Below are 12,924 nucleotides of genomic sequence, written 5' to 3' on the forward strand. Positions count from 1 at the left end.
GTATTATATGAAATTTGACATGTGAAGTATTCCAAGCCCTATCTATATGCATTGCAACATACTGCAAACACATAAATACATCTATAAAATTTTATATCTCTTACGATGCAGAATTGAATTAAAATGGATGTGACTTATTTCGACTTATTTGTTCACGTCGTATTTGGAAGGGAGATAAACTTGGCAGATGGTTTTTTTTATTCATGTAAATAATATTTCGATGCAATAAGCATCAGATGTGTCTACAGGAAGAAAGAAAGAAATCCTCGAGGTGCATACTTTGAGAAAGTGTGTCTTCCGAACTATACACTAAAATCACAGGTTCTTTCAAAAGTCACCGTTAAGAGACTTCAATTTCTTTAGTAGTTGCAAACTCTATAACGTTATGCAAAAGCTGAATTACAAATGCAAACAATTTGTTAATTGAGAGAGCAAATACAGGAGGCAGTTTGCATAAGTTAAAGAGAATGTACTACCTACTAAGTTATAGTAAGTACTGCCCTAGCAGTATTTCACGTTCGACTGTCGGATAACGGTTGATACTATTTGTTTTCGAATCTAATTTTCACTATTTAAAAAGAAACTACAATTAATTTATTAAACAGCTGTTTAATAAATTAATTGTAGTTTGTTTGATGATATACCTAAGTATATCATCATCATCATGTCAGCCGTTAATTGTCTGCTGTCGAACAAGTGGGAGGCCTACTTGGAGGTTTTGCCAATAGGTGCCATGTTTAGCAGGCGTGTTTTTTTAATGTATTATATGATAATGGAATAATATCCCTGCATGCGTTAATACGCTGGCTGAGTATCAGTGAAGAATGATAGATGAGAATGAAAAGGCAGATCAGTTAGCTCACTGTGATGAATACATACGGAGTTCAGCACGATGGTTTACCAGAGGGGACTACGTGGAGGTTGACCTGACAGGGTATATTGCTAACAATGGGATTGGTAGTCCACATTATTAGTAATCTATTCCCCCTTCCCCAGCAGGCGGGTTGATAACCGTAGTTAGACTTTTGGTAATGTTTTAAGAAGGACGCTGCTGTCCATCCCTCGACCATTAACTTTCCATAGTCGCCTTTTACGACAACCATGGGAAAGGAAGGGGCAAATTCTATGCCGGGTCCACACAGGACCATTATTATTGTACAGTGGTCAATTGTAAATGTCAAAATTTGGATTAAAAAAATTATATAATTAAAGTTTAATTTATTTAAATTATAGAGCCACTATTTTGTATGCTTTAAACCAATTAAAAAAAATTATGTACTAATAATTTTTAAATCAATTTGTAAGTAAATTTCATTGGCTGACCGAAATAAAGGGTCTTTTTCTGCTGATGATTTCTTGATTCCTTAGAGAGAATTATGTCATCGCGTATCGTTTTTCCAGGATTTCCAAACATTTTTATGGAAAATCTTATTAAAAGCTTGAATAAAAATTATTGAAAATACGCTCATGATTATAAGCCCTTATGGGGTAGTCACAGGCACTTATCGACTGTTGTATTAGCAGTGAACAAAATATTCGACACGTACACATTTAGAACTTATACAGAGGAATAACACCTGAATCCTCAGGAATGGCAACGCATGGGGTGTATCATGGGCGAAACAGTATACTCTGTTATGTCCATGGTACTGCTCATGTCTATAGGCGACGGTTACCACTTTCCATCAGGTGGGCCGTCAGCTTGTTTGGCATTCTAAGTTGTATAAAAAAAAAACTTATTAAGGGTGCTACCATGAAATAAAATTCCGAATTGTCGAATTCAAATTCTTATTTCGAGCCGAAATTGGCTCAGTAAATGGAGCTTAACATTTTGTTCGTAATAAATTCTACGATGAAAGTCCAAAGCAACAATATTTTAACATTTTTCATATCTTCTCTCAATATGAATCATGTACTTTTAACATCAAATTTGCGTTTCGTTCGGTCCCGAAATTTCGGTACAAACACATTTGATGTGAATTGTGATTGTTAGATTAAAAAACATTGATTGATTGAGTGTGATTAAAAAACATTTGACGGTAGGCCCTTCGATTCCAATACAGTAGCGAGTAAACCTGTCGCTGTCACTCGAATTCGGTTTATCGCCGATTTTTTTTTTATTATCGTAGAATTAGTCGGACTGGTCTCTAAATTATTATAAATTAAACTCACTCTTTTCTCGCTGTAAACTAGACACTTAGTAGTGGTCACAGTGTTCTTGAATAGTTGCCAACTAAGTCCAGTGTAAAGGACATTTCATTTATCCATTTACCATTCTGTTATGAAGATTAACAGTGTCTGTCTGTTTGTTTGTAACACTTTATTGTAAAGTCTTATATATGATATGATGCAGAGTTCTTAAGGAAAGAATGAGTACAATGATGGACTTAGCCCATAAGAGATTTCTGCCAGTCAACCTTTGAATGTGTGATAGTTTTTTTTATACAACTTAGAATGGCAAACAAGCTGACGGCCGTCCTGATGGAAAGTGGTAACCGTCGCCTATAGACATGAGCAGTACCATGGACATAACAGAGTATACTGTTTCGCCCAGGATACCCTCCATGCGTTGCCATTCCTGAGGACTCAGGTGTTATTCCTCTGTACCCAGTAAATTCACGCCATATCCCACCATTCGAACCGCAATAAAGGTAATTTTATCTTATATTTATGTACGTAACCCTCGGCGTGAGTTCAACTTATACCTAACAGGTTTTATTGGGGGGGAAGGGATTGTTAGTAATGCTGATTATCAGTCCCATTGCTAACAATATACCCTAACAGGTCGACGTCCCCATGGTCATCCCTGGAAACCATCGTGCTGAATTCCAAGTGTATTCATCACGATAGGCTAACTAGCCTGCCTTTTCGTCCTCACGTATCATCCCTCACTAGTGCCCCGTTAGCGTAGACCGATAGCGCAGGTGGGGTTATCATTCCATTAACATTCATTAAAAGAAAACAGGTTTTATTAAAAGATAATTGACGAAATGGGATTTTCTATTTTTAAATAAAGCAGAATTATAATTTTTTTGATACTTTAATCTTGCTGTAATAGATCTTTGGGTTTGAAGGCTCGTATAAATTATATTAAAATTGTAATTTTTCTTAGAAAGATTAAAGAATCAAAAGAAAAATAATCTGCTTTTGTATCTATTTATAGATAGAAATATCAGATTAATAAACCTCAAAGGTTGAGTTTTAATTTGGCCCACATGAAAGACTTTGTGTTGATATAAATTTGCGACTAACTCTCTGGCGGCAAACACCATTAACAAACCAAAGTAATCTGAGAGACAGCAGTATACTTGCCTCCTGCCATTTTGGACTTAATGTTCGGCAAAATGTGGACATTGCATTCACTACCATGACGAATGTCTCTAATTGGGTGAAGTGGAGGATATAGGGGATTAGGGGACCCATTACTAATAATATACCCTGTCAAGTCGACTTCCACGGTGAAGTTTAGGAATGAGTTCCCTGTTGAGGTTTTTCCAAGAGATTACAAGCATGGTGCAAAAGAAGGGTTAAGAGGTTTCTTTAGGGTCAGCAACATGCGTGTAACACCCTGATGTTGTAGGCATTCATAGGCTACGGGCTACCGTACCTGATTAATATAACAATTAACATATTTTTTTTATACCACTGAGATAGCAAACAAGCATACGGCCCACCTGATAGTAAGCAGTTATGCTTGTTTGTACGCTAAACTATGATTGTTTGTTTACAATATCAATAAATTCTATTGAAACAAATCATATTATCTGGATCCATATCGGGATATATTCACTTCATTTACATTTATATAAATAATAATATAAAAAGTATAAGAGAATATAAAGTAGCCTTATATCCTTTTCCATCCTATAATCTCGTAGTATGTATAATATATACCAAGTTTCACAGTGATTATTAAAGCCTTAATACATTAAGAGCTAACAAACAAACTCGGCCTTACATTTATAATATCGGTAAAGATTTAATTGTTAAGATTTTCTGCTGGAGAGTTATAGAGATTATTTTACACAATAACCGAATAGTTCACACAGTGCGGGGTAACAGTTGATTTACTATCCTATTAACAAGATTAATGAGGTTCATTATCGCACGGTTGATGTTAGTGATTGTAGCTTGTAATTAAACAAACCGGGTCTATGTATGAATGTAGGGAAATTGTAGACCACGGCGGCTATGATGTATGTCAGTAGCGAACGTAGAGGCTACAGGTCTCAGTTACATACTATTTGGCTTCCTTTACAAATGTATGAGTTTTTTTTTTAAATGGATGATAATGGAATGGTAACCCCGCCTGCGCTAACGGTATACGCTGGTGGGGCATCAGTGAGGGATGACAGGTGATAATGAAAAAGCAGGTCAGTTAGTCTATCGTGATGGATTCACTTGGAAAAGAAGACGATAGTTTCTAGGAGGAACCGCGAGGAGGTAGACCTGACAGGATGTATTGTTAAAAATGGGGCTACTAATCCCCATTTTATACAACCCATTATCCCCCCCCTGCTATATAGTTAGTATTTGCTGTATAGTTCCGGCGTAGAATGGGCTATCTCTTCTTTTCTCGTGACTGTCGTAAGAAGTGGCTAAGGGAGTTATAGGATACAGGTGGCTAAGGTCCGTTTATTATGACAATTTATGGGAAAGGGGGAGGGATTGTTAGTAATAGAGACTAAGGGCCCTATCGCTAGCAATATACTCAACCAGATCGAGCTCGTGAACTATAAAACTGTAACCTAATGTATCACGAATTCTCCTTTTAAAATTAATATCATTTCAGCCGTTAACTGTCCACTGTTGACCATAATCCTTCCCCAAGGGGAGATTTTTCAGTATTTGCCACGCTTGGGAGGCGGGTTGGCAACCGCAGTAAGGCTTCTAGAGATGTTTTAAGGGGGACGCTGTTGCCCATTCCTCGCCCTTCCATACCCGCCTCTTATAACACACATAGGAAAGAAAGAGGTGGCTTATTCTACGCCGAGACCATACGAACAAAAGTTAAAGTTAACATACGATAAAATAATGTATATTGGACTCTCTTTTCCGTGCTTAACTTCTCATTTGGGTCGTTGTGCGTATGAGTCGTAACTAGTACAGCCAGCCCAGCTCCGCCCAGAAGCACAGAAGTTTCCTGAGATCTTTACAGGCCTCACGGAGCGACCTCGCATTACCGAGGATTACTAAACGTTGAGGGGCCACACATTCTAGGATTACGTGACCAGCCGTACCATTTCTTCGGCCTCAAAACAGCCTCGACATAGAGGGCTGTCTGTAGCTCCTATTGTGTATAAATGTTTGTTTAATGGGCAGTGTTTTTGTCCAATATCATTATTTTAACGTTTCTCCTATCTAGATATAATAAACGTTTGGATAGTTATTGATTTGACGTTGATACGTTAAATTTTGATTGTCTGCAATCAGTAGCCTGTATCCATCTTTGGTTTTGTATGTAAGCGGATCTTTGACGAATCCATGTTCGAAACTGCGAGAACGGAAGAGGAAGAAGTGGATAGGTACGGAATTACCACTTTCGTTCCAGAACCCCTTTTAGCTAGCTTGACTGCGACATCATTACCATAAGATCCACTGTGCCCTCTTATACACTGGAGAATAACTCCATTATTGAAAGATATCTTATCTAGTGTCCGGTGGTATTCGAATATCAATTTGTTATTTGTCTTGTTGTTTCGTAGTGCTTTTAGTTCAGCTTATGAGATATCAGATAAGAGTATAATGCCAATGTCATTTATTCCTAGCTTATGTACTATTACTCACGGAAAAATAGATATAAATCTATCTACCCATGAGTAATAGAAGAGAATCGTAATTCCCTAATATATTAATACATACATATATGTAATATCTTTTATTTCGAGGAACACTAACTAGCCTCAGGGTTGCAGGAATATGATTCTATATAAACCGGTTTATATATACGTATTTGACAAAGCATCTGATTATAGGATTCGTATGACCCTTCTCAAGCTGTTAGCGACTGTCAACTTGCAACGTACGCTGCTCCACGTGGGCTTAACGTTTTGTAAACATATTTATTCGTCTACGATGATAATTTCAAATTATTTTTACACTAATTGAAATCAGCGGCTTCGTTCGTATGGTTTCTTTTATAACTAGCCTTTTGTCGACTATTTCGTACGCGTAGATTTCTAGTGAAGAAGAATAACTAATTAAATAGACTGCTTCTAGATGGTATATCAAGATAAAACATACTAGATTTTATGTTAGAACATTAGAAAGTTATGTTGATAGATTAGAGGTATGAGTTTACCAGAGGGAGACTTTATACAAAAGTCGATTGCTTGGGTACCTCTGTCCCATTCGTGTTTCAACCGTGAAGCAGTTGTGTTTGCATGGCTGTGTTTCGGTTTGAAGGGTGGGATATAGCGTGAATTTACTGGGTACAGAGGAATAACACCTGAGTTCTCAGGAATGGCAACGCATGGGGGGTATCATGGGCGAAACAGTATACTTTGTTATGTCCATGGTACTGCTCATGTCTATAGGCGACGGTTACTACTTTCCATCAGGTGGGCCGTCAGCTTGTTTGCCATTCTAAGTTGTATAAAAAAAATATGAAAACCAATTTGTAATTCGAATTTGATGCTATAGTTTTTGCGTGATGCCGGAACATACGACATCTAGTTACAATTTTACCCTCATAAAAATGTCTAACGTTCCATATACCTAAGTCCTCGGGAATGGCAACGCATGGGGCGTATCATGGGTGAAACAGTATACTCTGTTATGTCTATGGTACTGCTCATGTCTATAGGTGATGGTTACCGCTTTCCATCAAGTGGGCCGTCAGCTTGTTTGCCATCCTCAGTTGCATAAAAAACCTACTTTAGCTATTTAAATGTTTTGTCTTTTTCTCTTGCACTAAGTTTTCTAGTTAAAAAACGGTAACAACAGTCTAATAAAGTCTAAAGTTAAAATTAGTTTATGAAGTTTTAATTTTTATGAATAAATGGTTTTTTATATTAAATAATGGAATGGTAACATCGCTTGCGCGGGGGGAAGGAATTGTTAGAAATGCGGACTATCAGTCCCATTGCTAGCAATATACCCTGCTAGGTCGATCTCCACGAGCCTTCCCTGGAAACCATCGTGCAGAATTTCAGGTGTATTCGTCAGGATGGACTAATTGATCTGCCTTATCATCGCTTACTGGTTCCCCGCCGGCGTATAGCGATAATGCAGGCGGGGTTACCATTATATTATTATCCTTTAAAAAAAAACCCAAAAGCACGCACCAAAAAGCAACAAACAAAAAAATACTCCTTCACATTTTTAACATTAGGAAAGATAAGGATTTATTACGTGTTAATTAAAATATTTATTACGAACAAAACCGCGGGATATAGCTAGTTGTGCGACATAGAATTTTCATTGGACATTCATATTCTAAGACTTATCGAGTCGTGTAGAACTAAATTGATAACACCTGCTCCCCGGAAAGCCGGAAGGTCGGGTCAGTCAACGAATTTTACAGTACAAGAATCCCTAATGATTAACTCATCGTACTCAACCTTCCCGTCTCAGAAGTTTCAACACTTCGTTAACATTTGTGCCTAACTAACATACTTATTCCCCGTGGCTTTGCATGCTTCTTATCACGATTCCCATTTAAGTTGAAATTTTAAAAAATCATGCTTGGAAATGTGAGCATTATTTTGACAATCTTCTTCGAGATAAATCAAACTTGCCGTACTGGCCAGATACATGCGGGCAGCGGCAAAAGTTGTATGAAAATCCATATCTGTCGTGTTTTGCGGCCAGATAAATTACTATGTAAACTCATATCTGTCCTCTAATTTAAAAATGGAATGACCTTTTACTTCGAAACATAGCTACCAAGGAGGTAACTAGTATAAGGTTTTATTTAAATTTCGAACTGACTTGCAAATAGAAAGCTGTTTATTGAAAAAAAAAACAAAGGAACATTATGGCGCGTGAAAAATTATTATTGTTCGTTATTCGTCATTGAACTTAAAAAGTAAAATTGTGTTTTTGATTTCCGCGTATTGTTTGAGAAAAGTACTATACAAGCCTTGACCACAACTAGGCATTGATGGACTCACGTATCTGTGCCTCGGCTACGCCTCGGCCCACATTTGCACGTACGTCCATCAATGCCTCAGTTGCTGGCCGCTGCAGTAATATACTATTCTTAGCACCCGCTTATTTATTTATAAATGAATGACTGAATGAAATGTCTTTATTCCCTTCAAGGTATGATACAGTTTATAAAGATTAACAATATCTACACAAACAAAATTAATATTTAATTACATAAAAGCAAGATAAAGAGGCAACAATGGGAGGCCTTATCGCTTAATAACGATCTCTTCCAGCCAACCTTAGGATGGAGAGGAATAATTAAAATTGTGTTTGATCGAGGCGTAACAAAAAAATGGGAGAAAAACGGGATATATTGTAGATAAATTTATTGAAGCTTTAATGCGCAGTGCACATGTCGTGCGGTCTCGGAATAGAATAAACCAGCCTTTCTTTTCCTGTGGATGTCGTAGGAAGCGACTAAGAGAACTTGATGGTCGAGGGATAGGCTGTAGTGTCCCTCTTAAAACATTTTTAAGCCTAACTGGTGGTGACCCGCCGTGGATATGATACTCACCTTTGTACCAAATTTTATTCAAATTCATTCAGTTGTTTAAGCATGATCGAATAAAAAATAGCCAAACACGCTTACAAATTACATTATACATAACGATGGTTTTCAAAGGACCGCATGGAAGTCGATCTGACTAGGTCATGTGTGTTTAAACCTAAGGTGTTACACCTCAGTATCCTGTGATTAAATCCTAATTCAGACAGACAGAGAGGTAAGTACTGTCTAGTACTTGTAATTCTGAAGTTTTCGCCTGCATTTGACTGTCGAGAGCTCTCCGATGCCGGTCTTTGAGTTTGACTCTCCCCATAGACCTAAGTAGGGTTGTCAATATTTTAAATGTACTTCAAAAATGCATTAAATTTTTTTTTTTTTTATATTATGCAATATCTTTGGCAATATTAATTATGCATAGTAAACGGTGTTTTAGTCTACTTTTGTTATTTAACGGTTAATGATGTGTCATCTTTATGCTTAGCTTGGAATTTACTAGATAGATATTCGCTATAATTATCTGATAGTTATATCGTTTAGGTAATTCATTTAATATTTAATACTACTCACTTAAACATAATATTAGCAGTTTTTTTTTTAACCATTTTTTCTTTAATTTTGAATATGAATTATTATTATTATTATAATGATAATTCTTTATTTAATAACAATTCACACCTAGTTACATCTACTAGCCACCGAACTAGGCTGAGCCTGTATCTCAGTGGTTAGTTAAAAGTTAACTGTCCATTGCTGAACACAAGCCTCCACCTTTGTGGATTTTGCTAGTAATTGCCATGCTTGGCAGTCGAGTTGACAACTAGTTAGGTTGACAACTTTTGTGATATTTTAAAAAATATGCTGCTATCCATTCCTGGACCGTTAAGTTCCCTTAGTCGCCTCTTACGACCTCATAGAAAAGGAAAAGGTGGCCCATTCTATGCCGGGACCACACGGAAAATCCTTACTTAATGTAACGTATAAATGAGAAAGTTTGTTAGTTGACGAATTAATTATCATGAAATCGGGTATGCAAGTATCTAGTATTTTGGATAGAGAAGAATATAGATATATTATGCATTTATCCACAACTCTCAAGATAAAAGTAGTACCTACTTTTTTTATGGATGATAATGGAATGGTAACCCCGCTTGCGCTATCGGTATACACTAGCGGGGCACCAGTGAGAGATGATTGGTGAGGATGAAAACGGTAGGTCAGTTAGCTCATTATGAAGAATTTAACGATAAATTAGTCACGATGGTTTCCAGGGGGAACCGCATGTAGGTCGACCTGATAAGGTATATCGATAACGATGGGAACTAACCTCCCCATTACTAATTGTTAAATTACCTAAATCTTTAGATTATATAGATAGATATAATGTATCTTGACGTATTATTTAATAAATAAAATAGGTATTTACGCATTAAAAAGATGCAGAAATAATAAGAGAAAATAAATATAGAAATTATAAAGGAATCATCCGTAACTACAATATTTATCACGCAAAATTGTATGAGAAAGTTGACCCGTTTTTCTCGAAGCATTTGTATGGAGACACTCTATCTATATAATCTAAGCCTAAAATCATATTTAGTATTGGCACGCACAATAGCTTTAGATTACTCATGTACGTAATTTTATTAAAAAAAGAAATAAATAAATAAAAAATACTAGTTTGACAACCCTAAGTTCACCTCTCGTTAGTATTCGCTTGTGCTGGCTCTACACCGATTTGAATGCACGTTACAGACTTCTGAACTTTTGTTCTTTGACAAAACTAGATAAGCTGAAATAGTAATAGAAAACAAGCACTAACAATGTAGTTTCAGCCTTGAACCGGTATCAAAAAGGTAAAGCAATTTTGGATGGGTGACCGCATAGTATATTTTTGATCGATTCTTTAAATAAATTAGATAAGCTAAAATAGGAATAGAAAACAGGCACTAACAATGTAGTTTCAGTCTTAAACCGGTATCAATAAGGTAAAGCAATTTTGGATGGGTGACCACATAGCATTATTATGTTAGATTTTAAACTCTATGATTATCTTATTTTTCGCATATGGGGTCAGCTAAGCCGATGCACGTCGTCCCATATGGATCTTTTGTGCTTCCCCCTGACTTATGCCATCATTTCATAGATCCTATGCGTTACCCTAATGATATCCCGCGGTTTAAGATATCTGTAGTCCCCTGGTTCTGGATAAGCCGTTCCCAGTAGACTCACACGCATACTTGCCAACGAATCGTAGTTGCACTTCAAGTTTACCAGAGGGAGACTTTGTACAAAAGTCGATTGCTTGGGTACCTCTGTCCCATTCGTGTTTCTACCGTGAAGCAGTTGTGTTTGCATGGCTGTATTTCGGTTTGAAGGGTGGGATATGGCGTGAATTTATTGGGTACAGAGGAATAACACCTAAGTCCTCAGGAATGGCAACGCATTGTATCATGGGCGAAACAGTATACTCTGTTATGTCCATGGCACTGCTCATGTCTATAGGCGACGGTTACCACTTCCATCAGGTGGGTCGTCAGCTTGTTTGCCATTCTAAGTTGTATAAAAAAAAAGTGTTCCATGGATTCCGATTTCTCCCCGCACAGTCTGCACAGTGTGTTCGAAGATAGACCCATCTTGTGTGATTACTGGGCCATTAAAAATCACATTAGATGAATTATAATAGAATTTGTATAACCTGCCTTTTAAATAAGTGGTATGTGTTTTTAATTTTTGTTTTTTTTTTTTATAAATAATAAATGAAATGGCAACTCCACCTGCGCTGTCGGTATATACTGGGCACCAGTGAAAGATTATAGGTAGGCCAGTTAGCCCATCGTGATGAATAATACACTTGGAATTCAGCATGATGGTTTCCAGGGGGGAATCTGTGGAGGTCCACCTGACAGGATATTTTGCTAGCAATGGCTATCCTGTCAGTCTGTCTTACCTGTCAAGGACCTGGTAGTCTGTATTATCATTAATCCCTTCCCCTCCTCTCTAACGCTGGCTTAGGAATTTTAAAATAAGAATTATAAAATAGAAAAGTTGTTATTTAGCGAGAAGTAGTAAGCACAAGCAGACTACGTCCCACAAACAACAACTGTTCGCGAGTATGACGGATGCTAGTCTAGCTAGTCATCATTTAGCTCAACCACATTTTAGGGATCAACGACGATTTATATAATAGTGCGCCACCTACCCTTCCTCTTTTTCTCAATGTCCTTTACCCAAAGGTTGTCTGGAAGAGATTGCATAGCGATAAGGCCGCCTTTTGTATCACGTCTTATTAATATATAGACGGACGTATGTCGACCAAATAGGCGACGTGCTGAAGAAGGGCCAAATTAAAAGTGGCCGGCGTAACCGGCGAGCGTGTACGAAAAGATTGATGAATGTGGAAGAAGCGAAAGAGGTTTGTTTGAATCGAAGCATTTGGCGTTCCATTGTTTCTGCTTACCCTAATGGAGATAGGTATGACAGATATGTATGTATGTATGTATTGTTATTTTTTTTTTACTTGGTGCAATAAAGTGTATAATAAATAAATAAATAAAAACCACCCGACTAACTGCAGATGCGGTCTTTTCATTATGTCTGTACCTATTTATAGCATCTAATAGACTGTTAAGATCAAGTCTAGTTAATTAAGTAAATATAATTAATTATAAACACAATTTAACTGCACTCAGATGAAAAGATTTTAGTCTAAAATAGGGTTGCCAATCCTAAAATAAAAAACAAGCATTTGAAGTTGGAAAAACCAGGATAATTTAGTTTAAAGACACGACGCAACCTTGAGTAGCAATAATTAAATAATATATACTGAAAATAGATCACATAAAATCTAAGTAATTATAATAATAATAATATTTTATTTAAATTAAAATTATTCGAACTTTTTAGAAGATTATTAGAAAATTATTAAACGTGCGTGAATTTTAAAACATATGCCCTTATCAGGATATATTAAACAGTGAGGACGCTGCTTAAAAACTATCTTGGACACCTTAGGACATTCCAAAAACCAGAACAAGTTCTAAAAGAACTGGACGGTTGGCAACCCTAGCCTGGAACGTAATTAGCCGCCTTTGCAAAGGCGAGTATTCAAGACGTGTCTCGTGCTGTCTATTTAATTATAGACCAACCTTTATGCTATCTTCTATTTATATTATAACTTGTTGTGAGTACACTTAATTTTATAAATTAATAGCGGCCCGTCCCGGTTTCGCACGGGTGGACATTTCTATAACATTTTAAAAAGTGGT

Source organism: Galleria mellonella, unplaced genomic scaffold (genome assembly GCF_026898425.1).
Source record: "Galleria mellonella isolate WM207_F2 unplaced genomic scaffold, CSIRO_AGI_GalMel_v1 utg87, whole genome shotgun sequence".
Classification (NCBI taxonomy): domain Eukaryota; kingdom Metazoa; phylum Arthropoda; class Insecta; order Lepidoptera; family Pyralidae; genus Galleria; species Galleria mellonella.